Here is a 24822-nt window from a genome sequence, read left to right as displayed (position 1 = left end):
GGCCAGGCGAGCTAAAATCACAATTTAAAAATACTATTTGAATAATGCCAGTAACAAGGAATTGCACGATGGCTATAGGAGATGACCTCAGGGATAGATAATTTGCCTTTTCAGAATGTAAAGCATTATGGGTAATATATATTGAGCGTACACCAAAACATTAGGGGTTGTTGAAATCGTCCAGAATAATGGAAATTCAACCAATGACGTAACATTATTTACATTTTGGTGTACAAACAATTTAGATTCCGAAATGGCGAATTCATCATCAGTGATACTGATTTCCATTTCGCAAACATATCTTTTCTAAACTATAACCTTTATTTGGTATACATGACAAAAAAGTTAAGAACACGAAAAACATAAATCTTACGGTAATTTTAAAGGGCATAAACAGCAATCTCAAAATAAAAAATAAAGGATCATCCGCGTTATATTTTCAATGTTGTTCAGCAGTAAACACGATATGCTCCGGCCAACAAACTAAGATATACTTTGCCAAAATAGGTTTGAACCTTTGTTGCATCAAAAATGTCAAAATCCATGCATAAACTGCGACAATTGATTAGAACGTATATCATTTGTCTATAATTGACTCTTGTGCAAAAATGTTCAAATCTGTATTTCTATTTGAATTTTTTTCCAAAATCGATGGCAATATCCTAATACTATAAATTTTATTAAGGCTTTGTAGGTATCGTATTGCAGCCAAAGCTGATGTTTCATAGTTATACAGTTTACATCTTCAAAATCTGAAATTGAACATTTATCTCTTTTTGGTCCAAATACCCGGGCTCTTGATGACGTCTGATCAGTATGTTTTTGTTAAGCTTTGTTTTGTTTAAAAGGACTATATTGAGAAATAAAAAAAAAGTACAACCAGAAATCGAGTTTTAAAGTAAAAATAAATAACACTTCATTTTCCTATAACAGTCAACAATGCTGGTAACATCAGTTATTTCTTCTTTTTTTATATCCGGGTATTTATTTCATGGCGACTTTTCTTCAACTGTGGACAAAGTAGTACAAATCCTGGAAATATATACAACAATATGATTTAATCTGTATTAATCATATTTGATAAAGGACTTTACGTTTTGAAATTTCCTTGGAGTTCAGTATTTTTATTATTTTACTTTTTATCTTTTTAGTGTTTTTTTTTTATTAGAATGCTAAAACATGGTATTCCATTTGCTACAGAACCAATGTTTACTTGATTTTGTCTTGATTAGTTGCCAGTGCACATCCAATCATTAATCTTATTATCAACAGTCTTTCTGCATCAGTTATGTCAAATCTTCTTTGTTTTGTTAATTGATAAGTTGTCTATACTTTTTGGTGTATAATTGTTGATTTCAAATAACGTTTCACTAAAAAAGATTATATGAAATATAGCGTGCGCATTACATTTGCGCGCATTTGGGGATTAATTTTTTTTACGTTTGCGCGCATTTGGGGATAATTTTTTTTACGTTTGCGCGCATTCATTTTACAGGTAACACAGGTAAAAATAAAGATAATTCATACTGATAAGTATGACTATAGTTATTATGAATTTTGAACATACTTATATTCAAATTATATATTTTTTATATTGAATTCTAAAAGAATATAAGATGATCATGAGAAATCCCGCAATAGCTTAACACATACAGTAACTTAAAAAGTATTCTGTTTTCAAGTTTGACCGAATAGTTATCGCTTTAGTATTATTTACTGAAGTCAGCGGTCAAAGTTTCATGCACAATTTTTTAGCCATAAAAGATGGAAATTCCATAAAATATAAAGACTGATGCTAGAAATTGCTTGCAAAAACATGACTTGTTCTTGCAAACATTGATGTAATTTATGCAATTCAATTTATGCGTATTGATTTTTTTTGCTTCGTCTTAGCATGTTTACATTAAAACATTATAGAAGATACTTATACATTTAGTGATTTTGGGTGATTTTTGGCTGTCCCATTGACGTTTATCGATCAACTAATTTTATTTTTGATGCAATATTGAAATTTAAATTTAAAAAGCAAGTAAAATATGGCACATCATAAAGGGAGGCGAATAGTTGAGTTGATCAAATGTGAGGGGAACATTTAGTGTGTTCCTATAATAATGTGACAATTCATTTCCTTTCACAATTCATTTCTTGCAATATCGTTACGAAATGTAAATACATTACATTGACCGAAACAGAATAGTTGGGCATTACACAATGACCACAGTCTTCGTATGCAATATACTAAACGGATGTTTTATAAACAAGCAATTTGTCTTACTTTTTAAGCGTTGGGTTGAAAACATTCCTGTAAATAATGGAAAACTTTTAATACGGAACTTTAATATCAAATAAAAGATGCTATCTTTTAAAACAGGACAGCAGTTAACTGTGTCCTACAGAACTATTGGAAAAAGTTTATTGCCCAAACGACGTATTGTCTTGAAAACTATTTTTGAGATTTCGTAAAGTCAGGTAAGGAATCTGAAAATGATGCCATTTTCATAAAATGGTATATTAAGCGATATTTTATTCAAACTCAAACTACAGTTTAATTTCCCTCAGGCAAATTTGAACCATACTTGAAGCCTATGTTTTGGTCAGGCCAAGTTTTGAACTGACGCATCAAATGGTTTTCGATTAATTCGTTTTTGAACTTTCTTATTTGAACTTTCGTTTGTACGCGCCCGTTAAAGGTAGCCCGATTATGCGTTAGATTTAGAAATGAAATAATGAGAAAATTTATGTCTGTCTGTCTTGCGATTTAACTTAGGATTTTTTTTTAACAATTATTTAAATATTTTAAAACTGTAGATGATAATTTGAATAACAGCATATTGACGAACTTAAAAAGCATTTGAATACGTCAACTCAAAGCGATATTAAAACAGTTATACCCACAAAACCGTAAAGAGAGGGTACTAGATATATCAATTAACTGTATATCTTTAATCAGTCATGTTTATGTTGTTTGTATGCTGCTTGTTTTGCATTCATAAAGATTTATATTATATTGTCTCATGTGTTTTGTCCAGATTTCAGTTAGCTATGCGCATCTCATCTCTGATTCAGTTCTACATCCAATTGAATTTAACCACGATTACTATAATGTCTAAAATAAAGCTAACTTTTAACAGTTTTAAAGCAGCTTTCAGTCATCAGTTTTCTGTTGTGGGTCAATCTTTTCGTCTTAATTCTCCTGGCCATGACATTGTGTATCCTTCATCCCCTGGTATCACGCATTTTCGAATACCACCAAATACGTGATATGTATACTTTCTATGCGGTATTGGTTTTGCTCATTGTTGAAGGCCGTACGGCGACCTATAATTGCTAACTTCCACATCATTTGGTCTCTGGTGGGGATTTATCACATTTGGAAGACGTACCACATCTTCTTATTTTTATATAGCCTTATAAGAAGCTTCACAATGTGTCATTTGTCGTATTGCTCACGACAAGTAAAAATCTGGTAGTTCGATGATGGTCACCGTACAAATTATATGATGATTTAAGTTGATATATCATTTAAGGGTTTAGGACGTGTCTCAATATGGTAGAAGGAGCAACAAATGTTCACTGTCATCGGAAAAAAAAACACTGAGAAGGGTTACATAATTGAGCCATATAAAATTGATTGCATGAATGATTCATATTTGCTTTCTATTGCATTGATACGTATATGGTTTCTTAACAAACTTTTAGTTTGTTTATATCAAAATAAAAATTATCATTTAGAACATCCGATGCATGACGCTCTCCTAGCACGAATAAAACCATCAAGAACTAATACGTTAAAAGATATGTTTGTCTAGACATTCCCTATCCTAATACATTAATAATAGATAGAATACAAATGAGCAATATCAAGGTATACCTAGCTTATTCATCTTTCACTTGATTCATTATAAATGACATGTAGTAAACACAAATGCTAATACATGTAACAAAGTTGCAGCAGTTAGTCATGTTAGGTCTTCAAAAAAGCATGTCCCAATTAAGTACATATATAAAAATAAGGAGATGTGGTATGATTGCCAATGAGACAACTATCCATCAAAGTTCAAATGAAGTGGAGTGGAATGTACGTTATTTCAAAAACTTATTGATAATTGACCGTTTAATTGATTAGCATGCATTTATACTATTTCTTTATCGAATATGGTTTCTTTAACGTTTTTTTGGCTCTGAATCCCAATTATTATCACATTAACCAATCATGTCTGTTTTGGTTGCTCATCCAATTTTGTCATTATGACGGAACTATAAACAACTGTCATACAAGCAAGATGTTTAAATTAGCTAGCTATAAAACCAGGTGTAACCCACCATTTTCGTCGGAAAATGCCTGTACCAAGTCAGGAAGATGACAGTTCCGTTGGTTGATATAGTCTAACGCGGCGGTTTGCAATTTTTATGGACTTCCCCACTTGAATTTACCGTGGATTTCGGTTTTTTTGTTAATACTTTTTTTATATAAACCACGTTGATGTTATTCTTCCGAAGAAAGAAGTTTGGAATGTCATAAAAATCAATATAAGGAGAAAACTAATAATCACTGCTCTTAGACTATATAGAATGGGACCAATACAAACCCAATAGGTTTTAGACTGATGAATTTCTAAGGTATTCGAAACAGTCTTTTCCGGTCTCCGTATAATTATATTTGGTTCAAGTGCGCAAAGATCTAAAATTTGGGAACACAGGAAAGTCAGAATATCAAGTATAGTGAAACAACAGGGAGATGGATAATCAACAGTGAGATGGACAATATGTTTTACAGAAAAAAAAACGCCTTTTTCACGAGAGATCTTATATAACCTTTCAAAAGATGGCATGTAATGTCAAAAGAGATAATGTTTATTTTCATATTGCTTTCAATTATTGTTAAGTTAAAGTCAGAAACTGATCGACACTTTTGATAGTAATGTCTTCAAAAGTTTTTGTAACTAGAATAAGTTATATGTGCAAGAACCTTGGAAAATATTAGAACAAAAGAAAACAACGTTTAAAATACATTCTGTTTACGAAATACAATGAATATTAATACCAAATATGAAAAGGTCTAATTTGCATAGTACTTCAACTCAGGCTGAAAGGGCATTGATAAACATACGAATGGCTTTCGAACAATATAGTTTAACCGGAAAGGAGAATGAAAGGTACAAAAAAAAAATACATGAATTTATTTAATTTTGTTTATCCTGATTGGTTGCCGTTTGCTAAACGTACAGTGGCAAATAATTCATGCATTTTGAGGACAAGGGAAAATTAAACAATAAATCATAGAAATAGATCCTGTAAATTTTGTCGACCGGGAAGAAAGTCTGGAAATTTGGAATGCTGCTAGAAAAAGGAATTATAGGATTGAACAGAAATTGTTATCTTTAATTTCTTAGCAACATGATAATGTTGTAAATATCAAAGATGTAAGAATAGTATCGCCGCTTTATGCAAATTAAGTGCAATAATTTCAACAGTAAATAAACTTTTTATTAGATGTAACTAAACAAGAAATATGTACTTATATAAATATACAAAAAATAGAGGTCACTACTATAAACAATGTAGGATTTTACTGAGGCTAGTCAATGAAATTAAATTCAAAGAAGCGAAACGGAAACAACCCAGGAGGAACTGAATCCTCACACGTATAATTTCAGTCAGATGATACAACTGTTAATTTTTAACTAAATCCCGAAAACGGCTCTCTTTTCGAACTGCAGTGTATACTGAGTTATTGTAGCCCGGTCTTTTATGTCGGAAGCCATATCAACTTTTGACTATTGACATAACTAAATCTGTTGAATATACATTGTTACTTTGTGTTAAACTATGTCATTTGTAGCTGATCACCCTTTTCTCTTATGGAAAATGCAAAGAAAGGTATCAAGAAAGTGTAATTTTCAACATACTATATGGAGAGCAACGACCTAAAAGTCTTTCCATTTTATGTATCCAGTAGGGGCTGCATTGAAACTCCAACGCATTAGAATATCTATTTGTATAATGATTTTAGGAAGAGGTAAAGTTACCACTCTATCATCCCAAAAACTCACGTGCAATTTTTTATTATTTGCTCAAAAGGACTTCAATCATTCTCGAATATTTCATTGGTCCATGTTTGAAAATTTTCCTTTTTAAATCAGCAGAAATCTATTGGGTTGAAATTTCCCTTTTAAATACTAGATTTACAAATAGGATTTTAAACTTTTGTATTTTTTTCCGAACAAAAATCCAGAAGTTAAATAAAAGTTTGACAAAATGAGTGTGATTGATGCCGGAGAAGAAATACCCTTACTACACCAAAGTTTCGATACTGTAATGCACGTGACGATCTAGAACAACATACATACATCATGTGATTAAATTGTCAGAGTCATTTAACAATATGTTAACTCATGCTTATTAACATACAATCAAACAAACAAACAAAAACACTTTTTTTGATTAACATGCATATTTTGCGTCGTCAGAGGTGTTACATTTTAAATATTGTATTTTGTATTGTTCGTTATAATTGCATGTAATACCTGTTATTTTAATGCAATGTGAAAGATACGCATGTTTTGAAGTTATATAGTGTCTACAAAAAGCAATTATTTGCAGAACATTAAAAAAATAAAGCACAATAACAATAACATTCATAACATTGTAACAAAAATAAATATCAAGCAATTTACAGCTGTTGGCATCAGAAACAACGGAACAAATAATTAAAAAAAAAACCATCGCCGATTAAAACAAAACAAAAAATCCCGCCTGAATGAAAATATGAACAAATGAAATATGATTTTTCAGTAAGATTTATCCAGGTCAATTTTAATATATACTGCTGTAACGTCAGTTTTGGTCTAATTTTTCCATAATTCCAAACTATGTTTAGCAATATTCTCTTTAGCCGCAACACCTGATCCATATATTGTTTGTGTCTAGTAATTCGATATCATCATTTGCATCTTTTGGTTACTAAACATTTTGGATCGTAGGTTGCGGCCAATGTATTTCTTTATGCTTTTAGGTCCGAAAATCGTCGTATTTTGACAATATTATATATCCAAAATGTGCTGACTTTGGAGCCTATAATGTACCCTTATGAAGTTATTTATTTGTTAAATCTCTAGCAATAAGGTTTTTGAACTATATTCATTTGAGAACCAAAGTACGACCTTTTTTGTATTGTATGATAAAGTCAAAATGCAGGGCCGTATTTGACCAAAAGTGAACCATTTCCTTTGAAACATTTAATGACCTTAATAAAATAACCACACAATCCCTATAACACTAAAAAGTATAGCGGTTATATTCGAAATAATTCCGTAGTTTCTGATAAATCAAAGCTTGCCATCAATAGCTGTAACGTGGTCGTCTATTAAAAGCTCGGCCATAAGCTCTGGAATATGAAGTAGATGGCACTGAGACCGAATGTCTTGCCTTTTCTGTGTATAGATTAGGAACCAGGCCTACATTGGAGTTGACCAAGTGGACACTGTTACGTCCATACAATTTTCTCTCATATTCTATCATCTGTTTCCAAAATCCATTATTTGGACGAATCACGGACCTCCTTTTCTGTACAAAATCATGAGCTTTTGCTAAAGTCATTCTGTGATATTTCATCAGGTGGACTATACATAATGTGGCAGATCTGCTAACGCCAGCTACACAATGAACTATGACCTTTCCTCCACGCGAAGCTATGGTACTGATCTCGTCTGCCACTCGGTCGAAATGTAGATATAACTGTGCTTGTGAGTGATCATCGACGTGGATTTGAGTACTCTGAATCCCTGGGACATTAAGGTTTGGTACATCTAAAGTGCAATTTATTATATGCGTTATTCCAAGAATAGATAATCGTTGACGAGTTATTGCTGTTGCACTACAAAGATACAAGTAATCCGTTATTTCTGCTATTTGTGTCAAAAATGCCATTGTGTCTAGCTGGTTAAGAACTCACTGTTTACTGATTTGGTCTTTAAATGTCAAAGTATCTGAAAAATGAAAAAAAACTATTTCAAAGAAAATGATAAGAAAAACCATATGAGAACAGTTTATTTCAATGAAGGGAAGGGCCTTTTCGATCATCTTTCGGTTCTGTATTTGTTTCACATAGAGTGTCATGTATTTAAAAATCAAATAATTCCAAAATTTATACTTAAAAAAGAATTTGCAACCAGTTTACATTTTACCGAATATGTCCTATTCCCGATTGTGACATTTGAAATTAGTGTGGATTCGCATGGCGGGTGATGTATGCATAGCAGGAAAAGTCTTCCCTGTCCATACAACCGGTCTCGCTCCTTTTGGATTTCATGCGATTCCTCAGTTTTTGTTTGTTACCTTGATTCGTATCTTCTTAATCTACTTATGAGATCTGAACATCGGCAAAATACTGTTGCATAAATTTACATTTATACATCATATAGAAATGTTATTCAGTTCGATATACATATTTTTGCTGTTGGAAACAATAATGATATATTAGTACAGATTTGTAAAGCTTTTTTGCAAAATTATGTCTCAAAGGTCACAAACCGCGAATAAGTTTGTATCTGTATCCAAATCAATATAAAATGCACTTTTGGGGGATTTTCAGTCATTTATAAGTTGGTTACAGGTTAAAAATGGTGTTTAAATGTAAGCTCGTTTATTTTGAATATTATTAAAGAATTTAAAACTGCGATTTCCAGTAAAGATTGTGATACTGTTATTTCAAGTAAAGATTGTGATACTGTTACTCAACTTAGTATCAGTAAAGATTGTGATACTGATAAGATAAGATAAGATATTTTATTAGTATAAAATCCAAACAATCGGATACTGTGAGTTGCAGTGAAGATTGTAATACTGAGATAATATAATAATATTGTGTGTGTTTTTGTGGGCAAGCATTATTCAAAAAGGTTGTATGTATTAACTCCAGAAGGAAAGTATTAACACCAGAAGAGAAAGTATTAACACCAGTAGGAAAGTATTAACACCAGAAGAGAAAGTATTAACACCAGTAAAGAAAGTGTTAACACCAGTAAGAAAGTATTAACACCAGTAGAAAAGTATTAACACCTAAAGATAAAGTATTAACACCAGAAGAGAAAGTATTAACACCAGTAGAGAAAGACTACTGTGACTTTAACCCTAAAAGGTCTGTGCTTGACTAGACAGGCTTCGTGGTTATAAATCACGCAAGTAAACAAAGCATTGATGTAGGGTGGATGCTGTTTTCGTGACCAAATTCCACTGTAGCGGAACATAATCGATTTTTTATGTGCTCACAGTTCTAAGTGTTTTTTTTGTATTGCGCTACAAGAGGAACTATGATAATTGATTTGTTTATTGAGGGTTGCGTGATTAACGTTCAGTGGCAAATATTTCATGCATATTCAAGACGACTGACAATTAAAGAAATATATATATGTAAATATGATACTGCATGTAGTATACTAAAGTGGCAACTGCATTCAAACTAAAAGTTATTTATCAATTCTTATTTGAATGCAGGTATGGATTTAAATAACTTTTTTTTCAAACTTGCAATCAATACCACTGGGAGGACACCATCATTTGTCCGTCATTATTCCCCAGGGGGTATCTATCCTCATATAATTTATAAATATAAATTGCTTGTTTGGAGTGATATGAAAAAAATATTTATGAAATAAGACATATCAAAGCATATATGCTTATTTCATGTTGATTGAAGTATCTATTTTAAATAATTATTCCTAAACTGTGAATTACAGAGAAGAGATATTCTTCAAAAGTGGAATTCTATTTAGGTATAGGTCACTGTGACAAGCTAGAATATATGTATACATACACTGTATGACATGTTAATGAACCTGCTTGATTTTTTGGCAAGATATCGATAATTATGTATGTTACATGCATCAATAATTTTATACGTGCCCCTATCTGCATACCTTACATTCGTTTTGTATGCTATGAAAACATTTAGACTAAAGATATGAAATAATTCGTTGCCTGAGATAGAATGCCTTTCTCGACAAAGGTACATTTTAAAGGCTACTGTCACTGTGTTTGTGCAAGAGTTGCTTTTATTATGTCTCGCACTGTCTTGATGTAATATTTTAGTTACGCTACATTTCAACTTTGCCGAAAATATTGGATTTTATATCAGTTCATCACTAAATAGATATGTTAAACAACATTTTGTAAGTTCGGCATAGCGAAAAAAGGGAAAGGATTACGATACTAAGAGGACAATCACAAACAAAACATCGAATAAAAAAAATAAATATTATGGTAAAAATTAAAAAGACAAAAGACAAGGAAGACTACATAATACTACACATTACTAAAGACTGAACAAAACGAAACCAACTAAAGGCAGGGGATACACTCAGGAACTTCCGAATGAGCAACAGTTCTTACTCCAATGGCGACATTAAGTCGAGTTACTCCTATATATATAAATCCGTAAATGATTCGTAACCAGTGGTGCGACATCATACAATAACGGAATTGCAAATGTCTCTTGTGTGAGGGGTCTGGGTGAGGTTTACAATATAGAGAAAGCCAAAATAAATAATGAATAGAGAAAACTGAGCAAAAAATATAAAGAATAGAGAATAATTGGGTGCAAAAGAATAAAGAATAACGGTCGAAAATAAAAGAATTAGCTAATAAAATACTGATCACAGAAATGAAAGAGGTACAAAATAAAGAATCATCTAATAACAGAACAAAATATTGGTAAAATCATTTTCACGAGAATTTTACAGAATAAGCGTTATTTTTCAAGATAAAGAAAAATGCCCTTAAAATTTAAAGAATATTAGGACACACCCGCGTTCCGTGACTGAATTAAAGCACCTATGCCTTATTTTTAGCCTGGATTTTTAGTATTCGTATTATCATCTGATAAAGTCATGCTGATTGTAAAGTGCACAGTTTTCTCTGCTTTCAAAATCTTTCTGTTTGAACCCGTCCTGGTTTTCTTACTACAATAAACTTACTACAAACTAAATCTAATTAACCAAAATTAATAATGGTATCGAGGTGGATGAAAACAGACTTGTTAAATAGTGTACTATAATGTAACATAGATATATACCAACTACTGGAAGAATTCCAGGTTCTTATGATAGAGGAGGGATTTACAGAAGGTAACAGGTAACTATAACCGGAAACTACCTGTGACATATACTATTGGTATATCAGATTCGACCCGCAACTTGTTAATTATTGGTAATATCAATTATGTGGAAAAGAAAAGGGTCTGGAATGGTGTAATTTTTAAACAACACAATTGTCCTATATTGTTAGTTATTATAAAGTTGAATTCTTTGATTCGTCGTTTTTATGTCATGCCCGCTAACACTTGGACCTCGTTATTTTAGAAGTATAGATAGAAATAAAGGACCCCTCATCCAAACCCTCTTCTATCAAGAAGACATTACAAAAACTTTCAATCTGCTTCACATGCAAATTTTCGAATCCTTAAAAACTACCAAATGTGAATGTTGGCATACAGTAACATATAACCCAATAAAGTGTTTAGTTATGACGGTACCATATGCTTTATGAAATTCTGATGCCAGTAAAACTAATGTGCTATATTTGTTCATAATATGAATTAATAAATTGCATTTGAAGGATGCTATCTCGCTACGAAAATCAAGATTAATAGCATATTTTAAAAAATTCTTGTCGGAGAAAATGACGCATTTTTTGTATACGAATGTATGTTGTGAAATGAATGTTTAATTGTAGGAAAATGCAGAAAACATGATTATAATGAGGAAACATTTTTCATAGATATACTTGAGATGTTCGATTTTGACGTACCACTGAAAGCTGTGTAGGTCGATTTGGCAATAAAATATTAGGAAATTTTGAGAATTATCTTAATTGCACTGACTTTCAAAAATATTTTCAGACAGCCACTCTCTGACCTTAAAAGCTAATTATAAAAAGAGACGTACCTGCTCCGAATTTAATTTGTCAATAGCAAACCATGCACTTATATTACATATATGTTTAACAAACATGACCGTACTCATTTTTGTAAAGAAGACGGAAACAATTTTGTAAAGAGATTTAAAAGTTTTGTTCATTTATTCATCAACTCCAGAATATTGCATGGTTTTTGATGTGCTGAAAGGCATTCGACGTAATAAATTATACAGATAGATTCAACTAGTGAATAGTATACGAGACTGTATAGATCTAGTAACAATACATATAATATCAATTATTCATGAATAATTCTATGTATCTTTATATATGTCTTTTTGTATCTCCCGAAGTAAAAGCAAAATTTGGTTTGAACGGATATTAATCAAATGATACATGCATCCGGGAAATTTTCTTATTTGAGGTAATTTCATTCCTTTTAACATGTATAGAGCTGAGATTATATGTAAAAGAAATATGTTAAAGTATACATATTTATCAGAAAGAGACTAGTACCATTTGAATACGCATGGCCACTTTCTCTTGTTTTGCTGCACCCTCATTACTATCTGAAAATTGATGAATCCTGGAGCACCCTTAATATTAAGAGTCTAACTAATATATATTTAAAAAAGATTTTTACACAATTTAGGAAACGTTCATAAAATCAAAACGACATTCAGCACTAAACATTGATTGCTCGAGAACAAAATTTCGATAAAGCATTGAAAATATCATGTTATTTTGCAAAATCTTGCACCAAAAAAAAAAAAAATCAACACCCAAAGTAAATTAGTTTCTTTCAGGAAGACAGTAAATAGCTTGACTTTCAATTAAAGATACGTTTGGAATGTTCTTCTCATTTAGATTTCAAAATACAAGTCTTACTCCTTCATCATACATTATTTACTACTCCAAAAATTTCTTTCATTATTTACATAGAAGTGAAGTGTTATATGTTATCAGCACAAAAAGTTCAGGCTTGGCAATTATACAAGAAAAGACAAGCTAGATCAGCGATTCATATTGCCAAACAAAAGCAATGAATATGAATTAATTTGACGACAGAAATATAGAAGCAAATAAGACTTCATTCCAAGCACATAAATATTAAAACATCGTCTGAAAGTGTAGCTGTTCATGTTTTACCAAAACAAATTGCTCTTCTTAGAAAAAGAGAACAAAAAATAATTATTACTTCTATCATTAGATATAGTCGTCTCATATATTATGTCTTGTGCTTTAATTATTCACGTGATATATTATGTACTGTGATATTTTGTTAATTTCATGTATGTCGTCAACTACATTGGACTATAACTGTGCATTAATTTGAATATAGATCAGATCTTCGTGGCTGACGCCACTCAGAAATGAGAAGACTACATCTAATACTTAAGACTTTATAAAAAAGAAGATGTGGTATGAGTGCCAATGTGACAACTCTCCATCCAAGTCACAATGTATAAAAAGTTAACAATTATAGGTCAAAGTACGTTCTTCAACACGGAACATTGGCTCACACCGAACAGCAAGCTATGAAGGGCCCTAAAATGACTAGTGTAAAACAATTCAAACAGGAAAACCAACGGTCTAATCTAAATAAAAAACGAGAAACTTTGTCAATTTTATTTTACAAAAAAAAATGTTTGATTCAGAGGGAAAAGTACGTTACAAAGACCATTGATCTTATTGGTGTATAAATAGAAATCTCTATCCGCACGCGATCATCAAAATAACAGTAACCAGTTTAAACCGAACATTCTGCAAAATAATCTTGATTATACTGGTTTACTTGCAGATTGAGTGTGCAATGACGTAGACAGTGGCCTTGAAATAAGTTTCGTAGGAAGTTTTGTACTGTATTGAGCATTGTGCACGTGAAAGACTCCTTTAAATCCCCTTACAAACAATTTAAAGTTTCAATAAAGCAATAATTATATATCGAAGGACAGTTGAATAAACTTAAAGTTAAAGGTCATGTTTGTTCAGATATTTTTACGTGGAGAAAGTTTTTTTTTTATGAAATTTGTTGGATATTTACTTAAATTTAATTTCGAATTGATAACTTCTAAAAATATGACGCGTCCAGCATCCATAAAACACTACATGTCTTTAATAAAAAAGAAGAGATTTGACATTTGTGGATGGGTTTCTTTGGTTAATCATATCGACTCATATAAACTTAGAGCCAGTGATAAGATTCATCAATTGCTTAATGACTTCTACATGTACGTACTTGAAACTTGTCCAAAATAAACTTTGAAATCCATTCAATGCAATATGAAAACATAATAAAGATGGTGAAAATTTAACCCCAATATTAGATCGGGACATAAGACGCTATTGCCGCAAGTAAAAAGTTTGAAATTTTTTTCGCACAAAACAAATGAACAAATGTTTCACACTTCAACGCAGCTCTCACTTAACTTGACGCAACTAAACCGAATATACAAAATATATGAAAAAATTCAAAAATCATCACGGTAAAATTACGACAATAGGAAATTACAAATTACAACACTGTAAATGATTGACGAATCAATAAGAAATTGTTTGAAAGAAACATTGTTAAGTTGTCTTTTATGAAAAACAAACGGTTCTCATTCTGAAAAGACTCTTTGTAATGTTTCTACCAATTACTTTTATTCCATACCAATTTACACCGTTTACTTGTTAATTGTTTACATATAAATATATGCAGCAATATGCAGGTAATTAAAAACAACAAACGTGTAATTAACAAGTAATTAAAGTTGATCGGACTTACCTAATTCTAGAAGCGAAAGAATTTACTTAGGTAAGTAACATCCACATAACAAGCATCTTCAATAGCACACCTTTACTTTATGATTTATAATTAGTTATATAGTATACACTGGCAGGTAGCCATCTAGTATGTCATTGATCTATAAACCACACTTTCTTTACATTTAAACGCCTATATTAATAATTTGTTACATCTGATCTCGGACTCCGTACTGTACTTGTTGTTTACTTCATAACAATTTGTTTTGGAAGTTTGTAGTTTCAAATGTTTTGACGTAGATTTTCGAACGACGTTACGTGGGCGCTAAATTATTAACATGTTATTGCTATTGTATTGATGAGCTCATTTTGTGAATGATGAACAGATAATATATCTAAATATCTATCTAAACCTCATCTCAATCATGTCTCATCTTCTACATTTATCTTCAAATCAAATTTGTAAGTTGTTCGTGAAGTGGAGTGAATAGTTATTATTTTGAAAAGTGATGATTTTTGGCAGGAGGAAAACGTCATTTTAACAACTCGGTTCAAAGTAATTTACAAATGTTTGAAACTACATGGAAGGTGACATATATATTACCTTGATACTTTTCTGTGAATTTCAATGAAATACTACAAAATGTCAAGTTGATGACGTAAAAAAATGATAAAGGCGTATATTAACGTAAAATGCACTCTTGTCATTGAAAATAACAACTGCACACCATAAAACACTCCTTATATATAATCATTTTGTTTGAAAGCCGACGCAGGAATACCTATACATGTATATAGGATCATGCACCATCGTTGTCATTAAACCACAAGGTTTCTTTTATTTTTGGTTTGTATATCTTCACTTCTTGAATGAAATATGCAGTTCATTGGTTCGTTTTACTAAATATTATAGAAATAACACCACAATGAATAATGATAAAGTGTATTTCCTTGTTTCACGCACAGAAAAAACTGCAACATATGTTTTCAAATAGTTTTCATATAAAAGCATATGAAAAACGTATGTTTAGAGTATCAAAGCTTTTTTTTTATCACATGCATGAAAAACATATATGTTGCAATTTTCCCTGTTTATTTAGGGTTTTTAATATAACGTCTATATATATTTCACTCAGTAAGCAATCCTCAATGTCGTTTTAACAGGACAACAAATCCGACAATAATGCAGAAAAATAATCTATGCATAGTACAAATGTATATGCAATTTTCAAGACTGACATTGAAGAAATTATCTTTTAAAATTAAACTTTTCCAAGACCTTAGGTTGAAGACACTGATACATTATGCATCCTTGGTACGCCTCCGTATGCATCCTTTGTTCTCCTCAGTATGCATTTTGAAGAAAACGGTAACTGTTATGAAATTACAATGATTTTGGGCATGTTAATTATATCGCTCAATCATTGAATAATTGTCAGCCAATATCTTAATAGCGTACTAGTAACTTATTGCTGAAAATCAGGACCATATTAGCGCAAGTTTATTGCAAAAAGATCAGAGAAATCCATTTTCACAAATCAATATATGACAATATAAAAAAAAACAAGATATCATTTCACCGAACCGCTATACCTTTAGATTTAGTATAAAAATGTAAAACATAACTCCGGTCAATTCCTGCATTTTTAGATAAAAGAGAAAACAAAATGAAATGTACATACGGACTTCCTTCATATAAACAGTGGTGCGTCATCGTATCAGTCGGGTTTTAATAAAAATGATACAGGTTGATTGTTCGGGGCGAACTGGATTAAAACATATAAATGCGTCGTCCAGATTTGGAAAAAAGTAGAGATTATTTAAACTTTCTTGTTACAATACACACTTAGATTTGAAAAAAAGCATATTTTTTAAACCAAACTGTATATAAACATTAAATATGTTCGTGTATTTTTCTAATCTTACTGGATAGTTTGGTTTTATATGTGTGTTAGCCGTAAAATTTGGTCTGTCTTACAAATCTGGCTTTGTAATTTTGAACATTTTGTTCAATATTTTCATTTAAGAGCTTAAAGCTTTGTGTGTTTTTTAAACAAGGTTGGGCCTTATTAATTTTAGACGAAATAAAAATAGCATACTTATAACGAGAACGTGTGAAATATTACACGTCTTTTCTTCAAATTATCAAAAGCAATCTATTTTCCGAAAGGATTTTTTCCATTTAAAAGCAATCTATTAAAAATTAGATGAATTAATCTTTGGATCATTTGAAAAAATAAAATTTGAAATATGTGATCATTCTATAATGTAATGACTTCCTATAATATAAACGTCAGTCCTTTGTTAATATATTCAGTCATTATCCAAAACTATTTAAAATACTTAATAATTACTATTTAAACAGTATAGTTTCGGTGAAATTGAGCTTTGGTAACAATATCTTTGCTCATCTCATATCTTATACAATTTATATATTTCAAGTCATTCACACTATAGTCAAATTCAAAAATTTGTAAGAAATCTCGCTTTTCATCAAGTTTTTAATCTAAAACACATTTTGTACAGTTAACAAGTTACAAATGACTCCGTATTGAAATAATGTAACATCAAGTGATACAGACAAAAGAAGACATCTTTGAAAACCACATAAGTTGAGGCACCCTTAGACAGGATTGACCTTGGAAGGTTTTTGTAATGTTTTAATGTACCCTCTCCATGTGTATATTGTACAGCATTGAGCTTCAGCGCTTTTGACGTTGAGAATTTTTGACAAAAATTGACCTAGCATTGCTGTTGGTTATTTTTTCTTTCTTGAAGACGAAAGTCACCCCAAACCCATGCGTTTAGCTCATTTAAATTGGCATCATGCGATTACTATGCTCTTCGACTTTTGATGCTTTTGCATTTCTTAAACCTGGTTTCGAGCCAAACTGGTGAGGATTGAATGTTTTATGCGCTTAATCATGTGGAACATCAAAGTAAATTCTGAATTATGAAATTTTGCATTATAGTCTAGAATACATTTTGGAACATTGTGGACTGCATGCACATTTTCAGCAGCTTATTGTATTTACTAATTTACTAATCGGCAGACAATTGTTTCACTGTTTGGAAAATATTTTAAACGATACTCCTCGAATAAAATAGTCGCTAGAAAATTGGGTACCGGTAATGTTCAATAGAAAAAAGGCTAACCAGTATGCAGTTGACATTTTCTGACAATATATACTAATTTTGGACCACAAAAATTGAGTTACTTTTTATAAGTATAGTAGAATCCAATGCCAGTTTAGACTATAGTCGAGTTAAAAAACAGTTTTTTTTATCTTATTTGGGCACCGAAAAGTAACACAAGAGAATTATTTCTTAGCCAGTTAATTTGTCCGGCAATGAAAAATAGATAAGCTGCTTTTCAAGTTTTTTGCTTTTAAACATTGCGAGTCATACACTTTCCATTGCATTTAAACAACTTGAGCAATTTTAAGACTTTACCTGAATTATTTTCTCGTGGGAAGAAAATAATCATTTTACATTCAAATTGCATCAAAGTCAGTCCATAGTGCAATGTAATTTGCAAATAGTTGAAAATACCTTGAAGGTAAAATATATCACATTGATACTATTATGCAAACTTCAAAGTTAATTCTTTTACCTCAAACTGCGTAGATAAATGAAAATGTATTTTCCTTTTACGATTGATACGATAAAATTCTGACATGCCCTATAGTGATCATTTGAAACTGCTCTCAAGGTTCAAAACATACACAAAGTGTCAATGAACTTATTCCCCTTGTTAATGCATGATATAATCCTAAAAGAATTACAAAATACGACGTCTAATAAGGTGGAAGAAAAATCCTTAACCATTTCAAAATACATGAGTAATAACGCTGTCGGATTTAAACACAAAACGAGGATTTGTAAACAAGTTTTGGGCAACAAATACATTACCAATATCTCACACGATACGAGAAAATCATTTACGCGGGTAACTTAAAATGCTTTCCCCTGCTTTGTCATCGATATTCTTCGTCACATATAAGTAAAAAAGTAGCATATTAAAAGATGCTAGTTTACTGGCGTATGAGCAATTGCACCCATACTTTCAAAATGGAAGGGGAGGACTATGTCTTTGCCCCCCCCCCCTCTTTTTAGCCCTAAAAAATTATTGTATATACAAAAATTTAAATGAAACAGAACACTAAATAACTTCTAGATTATAAGACTATAGAAAAGCTTGTTTTTTGCTTGTCACTTTAAGAAGTTTTCCCATCCCCAAGTATTTAACAGTAAAACAGGCAAATATTGTAATGAACATAGCGATTAAACTGAGTAAAGACGAGGTACGTCGACAGGTAAAACATCTACAAAAACCCATAAAAATATCAACTGCCATTGAATTCAAAATAACATCACAGTAGCAAGTGCTATGGCCAATACAATGATTTATCGTGCTTTTCTTTGCCATTATCAATCGCTCCAATCAGTCGCTCCGTTATTCTCGTATCACCGCTTTCAGACGTGAGTAGAACTTATTAGCGACGTCACAATGTCTAAGGAAAAGTTATCAGTGACGAAAAAATGTGTGAGAAGACTTTATTAAGCTTATTTTTGTAAAGCGTAAAACTGCCTAAAAGAGGGATGAAAGACAAGAAATAATGATATCACAATAGCCACATTTGTCTCCATTTCAAACTATTGAGCTTATGATCCGTGTTGAAAGTCTCACCATGATATTGTGATACTAAAAAAAAAACAGCAATGAAAAGTGTTGCTTCGTGGCTTTGGGTTTTGTGTAAATTGTGTATAACGACATGTAGTCCTCGGATTTTGTTCATCTCGACTAACAGTCAGACTCATGAACATCACCATTTTTATTGTCCTCCTAACCCAAGTACAGTTTTTATTTCAATGCACACAAGGCAATGCACACAAGGCAAAAAAAGTAACATAAGAATTACATGAACATGTTTATTCAATAAAAAATAGTAGTACACGTAACATACGACACATGAAATAAACCCACTGAAAATACATGTATTTTAGGAATAAAAGTTACAACCGCGTATAAAGGATTTGGCGCTCGCATGTGGCGACGGTAGGAGCCAATGAAACGAATATGTGTGACCGTCGAATACAGTACTGTTATTCATATTCTCAACATTCGTAAAATTTTAAAAATTAAACATTTGAATTATCCCGGAAATGGAATTATCACTTGCGTAACGTTGTTGCTGATGACCCCGACATTCATCTTTTTATTGAATTCGAAAATTTTAATTTCACGCTTTCATGACGTCATCTACCATGTTAATTTAGTTATTGCATCTCTGTGATCTGTGAAATTCGTTGAAACCAAAATGAAGCTGTTTCACTTAAATGAATGACATTTTAGTTCAAAACGATTGATGCTTCAAACTTAAAAAATAAAAAGTTCTTTTTCCCGTGATATTACCGCTGTTTATTGCATTTTCAATGGTTGCAAGTCTTTGGAAAATCCCACAGAGTGAGGTGAAATTCAAAGGTATAACATATTTTCCATATGTGCTTTTATATCAGCTATAGGATCCAGTCCATATCATTTGCATAACTAATATAAGAAACGGTGTGAATAAGAATCTAAACAAATCTTCCAGCCATCCATTTACTATTCTACAGTCGGTCTCATATTCTATAACATTAATTTCCCATCCACAAATATATGGACGAATTTCAACTGTGTTCTTTCCAGTCCTTTCTTCTTCAAATGATATTAAACTCTTCCAAAATCCTTGATTTGGATGAATAAAACGCCTTTCATTAAACACGTGATCGTATGCGTCCTTCAACGTCATATTATCATATTTCACAAGATATGCTAAGCAGACGCTAACTGATCTACTCATGCCTGCAATACAATGCACCAACACTTTCCCGTCATTGTTTCTAACCATGTGAATATAGTCAATACACTGATCAATATATTTCAATAAATTTTCTGAAGCACTGTCTTTCATTTCCACACGCAATATATTAGTAATACCAGCGGGATACTGAAAATCTTTTAGTTCAGTTGCTGTATTCAACACGTGAGTTATACCGTACTTGTTCAGTCTATGTTCGTTAATAGATGCAACACCACATAGATACAGATATTCCCTTAGTTGAGCTACAGAATTAAAGCCTTTCATTTTTTCTGAAGAGAGAAAATGTCAACATATATTAAGCATAGCAAGGTTTCCTAGTAATTTAACTATAGTGTTTTTTATCCATACAAGGAGATACAAAAATAATTATAATTGTGCAAATACACGGCTCAAAGGAAATAATAGCATGTTTTAAATCGTTTACATCCATAGGTCATTCTAAGTTTTTGTTTTTTGTGAGTGTGTTTTTTGTAGGTTTCTGGTGTTTCGTTAGCTTTTTTTTGTTTTTCCATCTGAGTTTCTTTTATAAAACACTTGACGAATTTAAACTGATAAACACATATATCTTTATTCATGCATATTATATCTATGTTTATCCTTGTATATATATCATGACCTATATAAGGATATTACACACATAGGAGGAAGTAGCTTAAATCAAACTGTTATCAAACAAGAAATTATATAGATGTAAGTATAAATTAATCTCTGTATAAGTTTTCAATATTCTAAATGTTGAACCTGGATTAAAACAATGAACTCATTTGAACATTTTAGTATTTTCTTTATATTTGCCTACCTTTCTCTACTTTTAAATGGTGTCGTAATGAATCCATTATTAACCAATTCGTTCAATTCTTCAAATGTTTATAGAACTGAATTATATATAGATTTACATATTACTCACCTTTATTTTAAATCCACGTGGAGGAAACCAGCAACTCACAAAACATAAACAAACATCATGGCGACCGAATCCGGATTTCAATCATCGTTAATGTACTTTTACATGTTTTAAATTAAATCAATATCTTTTAGATAGAATGAATGAATGTGTGAATTTAAATGGCTATGAAATATCATAAACATTACGGCATTTTAGTTGCAGATATTGCATGATATGAGAATAAAATTCAAATATTAAGTAAATATGTCAGTGTTACTGCTTAGTTGGGTATGAAAAATATGATATGCATATCTTTAGATTTTGTTAACCATATTTTGTTTTAATTTGTCACTTGTTCTCTATTTGAACAAAGACACTATTGATCCTAAACGTATTATTGACCTTACATACATTTTTCTATTGACTTGTGTACGTCAAAGTTACCTGTGTAAACCACCTGGTCTATTGATCTGGTAATCAATTATACCTGTGATTATCTGTATGTACATTTCAGATGTGCAAATCACTGCATGTTCATCGTTATAAAAAGGCACAAATCTTAAATTTGTAAGAGGGTCAGCGTGGTCACAGCCTTTTAACGGATTAAAACCCACCAATGACAAATGCCAACAAGACTAGAGATCTTTGTCCTTATGATTTTAAACAATCAACGGTTTTCACAGCTTTTTTATACTTTAATTCTAATGATCTTCAATGATTATTCAAATATCCAGAAGCTGTAAACATTAATATTTTTGTCTTGTCTTATGCCCTTTTATATATAAAGTTTTATCATACTGAAATGGTACTTGGTCATTTTCGAATAAAAATAAGGTTATTTGAAATATATTTCGAATGTGTCCTGATTGTACGCCTTCAAAGACATATATTTTATTCACTTTACTTTTAAAATGGAGATAAGTATTATTTTTGCATACATCTTCTCATTAAAGGTGAGATTTTCCTTCTCCAATTGTAAAATATGAAAGGGTGTGAACTCTAATATATCCTATCAAAGTATAGGGTTAAGACTATATCTATGTCACTATTAGTAACTTAAAACATTAATATATTTGAATCTTTTACTAAATTTACAGTTCACACTTTATGCTTTGAGGTTTGCCAATATTGTACTAACCCATGCTATATATTTTAATATTTATCCGATTTATAAACGTTATTAAATCGCTGAAAGCAGCAATTGTCATGAATGTTTTAAAAATCACCATAGATATCATAAATAAATAAAATATTATGAAAACATTAAACCGATAATTATAAAATTAACATTTAAACTTTTACTATGCACATTCTACGTAAAACAATCGTTAGCTTTTGAAAATATTACGTACAACGAAAACTATTCGATCTTATAGCCTATTATATTTTTCCGAAGGAATGTAAGTATTTCATTGATTTTAACTTGTCTTTCACTTGTCCATAATCGTTGACTGTCAAAATGAATTATTAAATAAAAAAAATATATCAAGATAATAACTGCTAAATCTATAATGTTATTTTGCATCAGTAATACTATTCCTACGTGTGCAGATAGTAATGTATCACATCAGAAGTCCATCACAGTCAAATAGTTGAATACATCTTTATCGTATTCTGCTTTTGTCAATTTTTAATATCTATTTTTCATATTGGTATTCACTCTAATAATTTCTGTATCTAGGTTATATAATTATCTATAGCAAACTTACCCTTTTATCCTGTTAGATTCCAAAGAGTGGCAGCCATATTGATCTTCTCAGTTCTAAAAATAAGCAACACGCGATTACAAGCTTAGCTATTCCTCTCGCTCAAGTAGACATACATACATAACGGTAAGTACAGAATCTCCTAATGATTTAAATGCCCTCTATCTATATCGACATTATTTGTCCCAAGCAGTAAAAATCGGGGTCAGTTTATACAGTGTATATTAAGTAGTCAATGTTTCGACATCACTTGCTTTTTACTTTGTGAATAGAGCCACCATAAACATATCGCAACAAGTACGTTCTCATTTTGTAATAGAATTATATCTTTTGCATATGCAAATAACTACATGAGACTTTAATATCCATTCATGATTATCTGTATCTAAACAGCGATGTTAAATGATCCATGTGCATCAATTTACAAGACTTATAAGTACTTTTAAAAATACTTGAATGTCAATAGATAGTTTGCCTCTTACACGAATGAATATAATATACGGATAAAGACTTTTTTACAACAAGATATTTTTTCACACATCTCTTCTTTTTTTGCAAAATTCAGTATTTATGATTGGTTTTTTTTCATTTTTAGATTGTCTGTCAGAAAAAAGTTGGTTTAGTTTAAATTGCCATCTTGTTGTTCTTGGCATGTCGTTTGTTTCTCAAATTGCACAACTAACAGATACTCTCTACCTCAGCAGTGCATTCGCCATTACACGCGAACGTCTACTGGAATTAAGGATAACCCATATCATTAATTGCACGTTAGAGGCGCCAAGTCCTAATGAACTTGATATTAAAACAACCTTTCTTCAAATCGGCGACAATCCACAGTCACGTTTAGATGAATATTTTGACAAAGTAGCAGACGAAATCAATGACGTTGCTCTGCAAGGTGGAAGAGTTCTTGTGCACTGTCTTGGCGGAGTTAGTCGATCATCGACGTTATGTATAGCATACCTAATGAAACACAAGAAAATGAAACTGAAAGAAGCGCATGATTTTGTGAAAAGTAAAAGAAGAATCATTCACCCAAATATAGGATTCTGGGAACAACTAGTTAACTATGAAAGGAAGTTATTCGGTACCAATACTGTAAAACTAATTGAAACAAGCACTGGATTAATACCAGATATTTATAGTGACCAAACAAAAAACAGGCTCTAGCTATTTGCTGTCGTTTTAAACCCAGACTAATGTGTTCATGATGATGTTTCGCTGTCTAATCCCCTTGCAAACATTATTAAATAATTAAAAAGGAATTGAAATATTGAGAGCTGTTGGATCTCTGTATAAAAGAAGCGGCTAGTGTTGGCGGAAAAAAGTATAAACTGTAAAAAAAAGTGGACAAAAAATGACTTATTTGGGTTTGATTAAGTTCAAGTATAATTTTATTCTATGACATCGCTTTTGTTGTAATTTTAGCAGTCGCGCTATGACCTTCCAAATTATTTTAGAAAATACATTCAAATCTTAAGGAATCTTGTTCTATCGATATCAAGTAATTATATCAAAGTACACTAAATGAAAAATTCCGCAATTTTCCGCTGAACATCGGTTGTCCAGACAGAAAGATGCACAGTCCAGTCCTAACATAACGAGTGTTGGCACTTTTGAAGAAAAAAAATACGCCTAATTTTTGGTACGTAAATAAGATTAAAAAGATATCAATCATAATAATTTTATTAAATTAAGAGAC

At 31.3% G+C, this 24822-nt stretch overlaps 1 long non-coding RNA gene across 1 annotated transcript; it reads right to left on the bottom strand.

Annotated features, from left to right (window-relative positions):
• Window positions 1–7223: 7223 nt before the first annotated feature.
• LOC127724773 (uncharacterized) lies at window positions 7224–23499 on the bottom strand. Its single transcript, XR_007992678.1, has 2 exons — window positions 23124–23499; window positions 7224–7988 (listed from the first exon to the last, which is right to left on the bottom strand). It is a non-coding gene; the product is annotated as an uncharacterized LOC127724773 (long non-coding RNA).
• Between the last annotated feature and the right edge of the window lie 1323 nt (window positions 23500–24822).

Source organism: Mytilus californianus, unplaced genomic scaffold (genome assembly GCF_021869535.1).
Source record: "Mytilus californianus isolate M0D057914Y unplaced genomic scaffold, xbMytCali1.0.p SCAF_14, whole genome shotgun sequence".
Taxonomy (NCBI): Eukaryota; Metazoa; Mollusca; class Bivalvia; order Mytilida; family Mytilidae; genus Mytilus; species Mytilus californianus.
The sequence above is the reverse complement of the archived record's forward strand: the minus strand, read 5'-3'. Positions and strand labels throughout refer to the sequence as shown.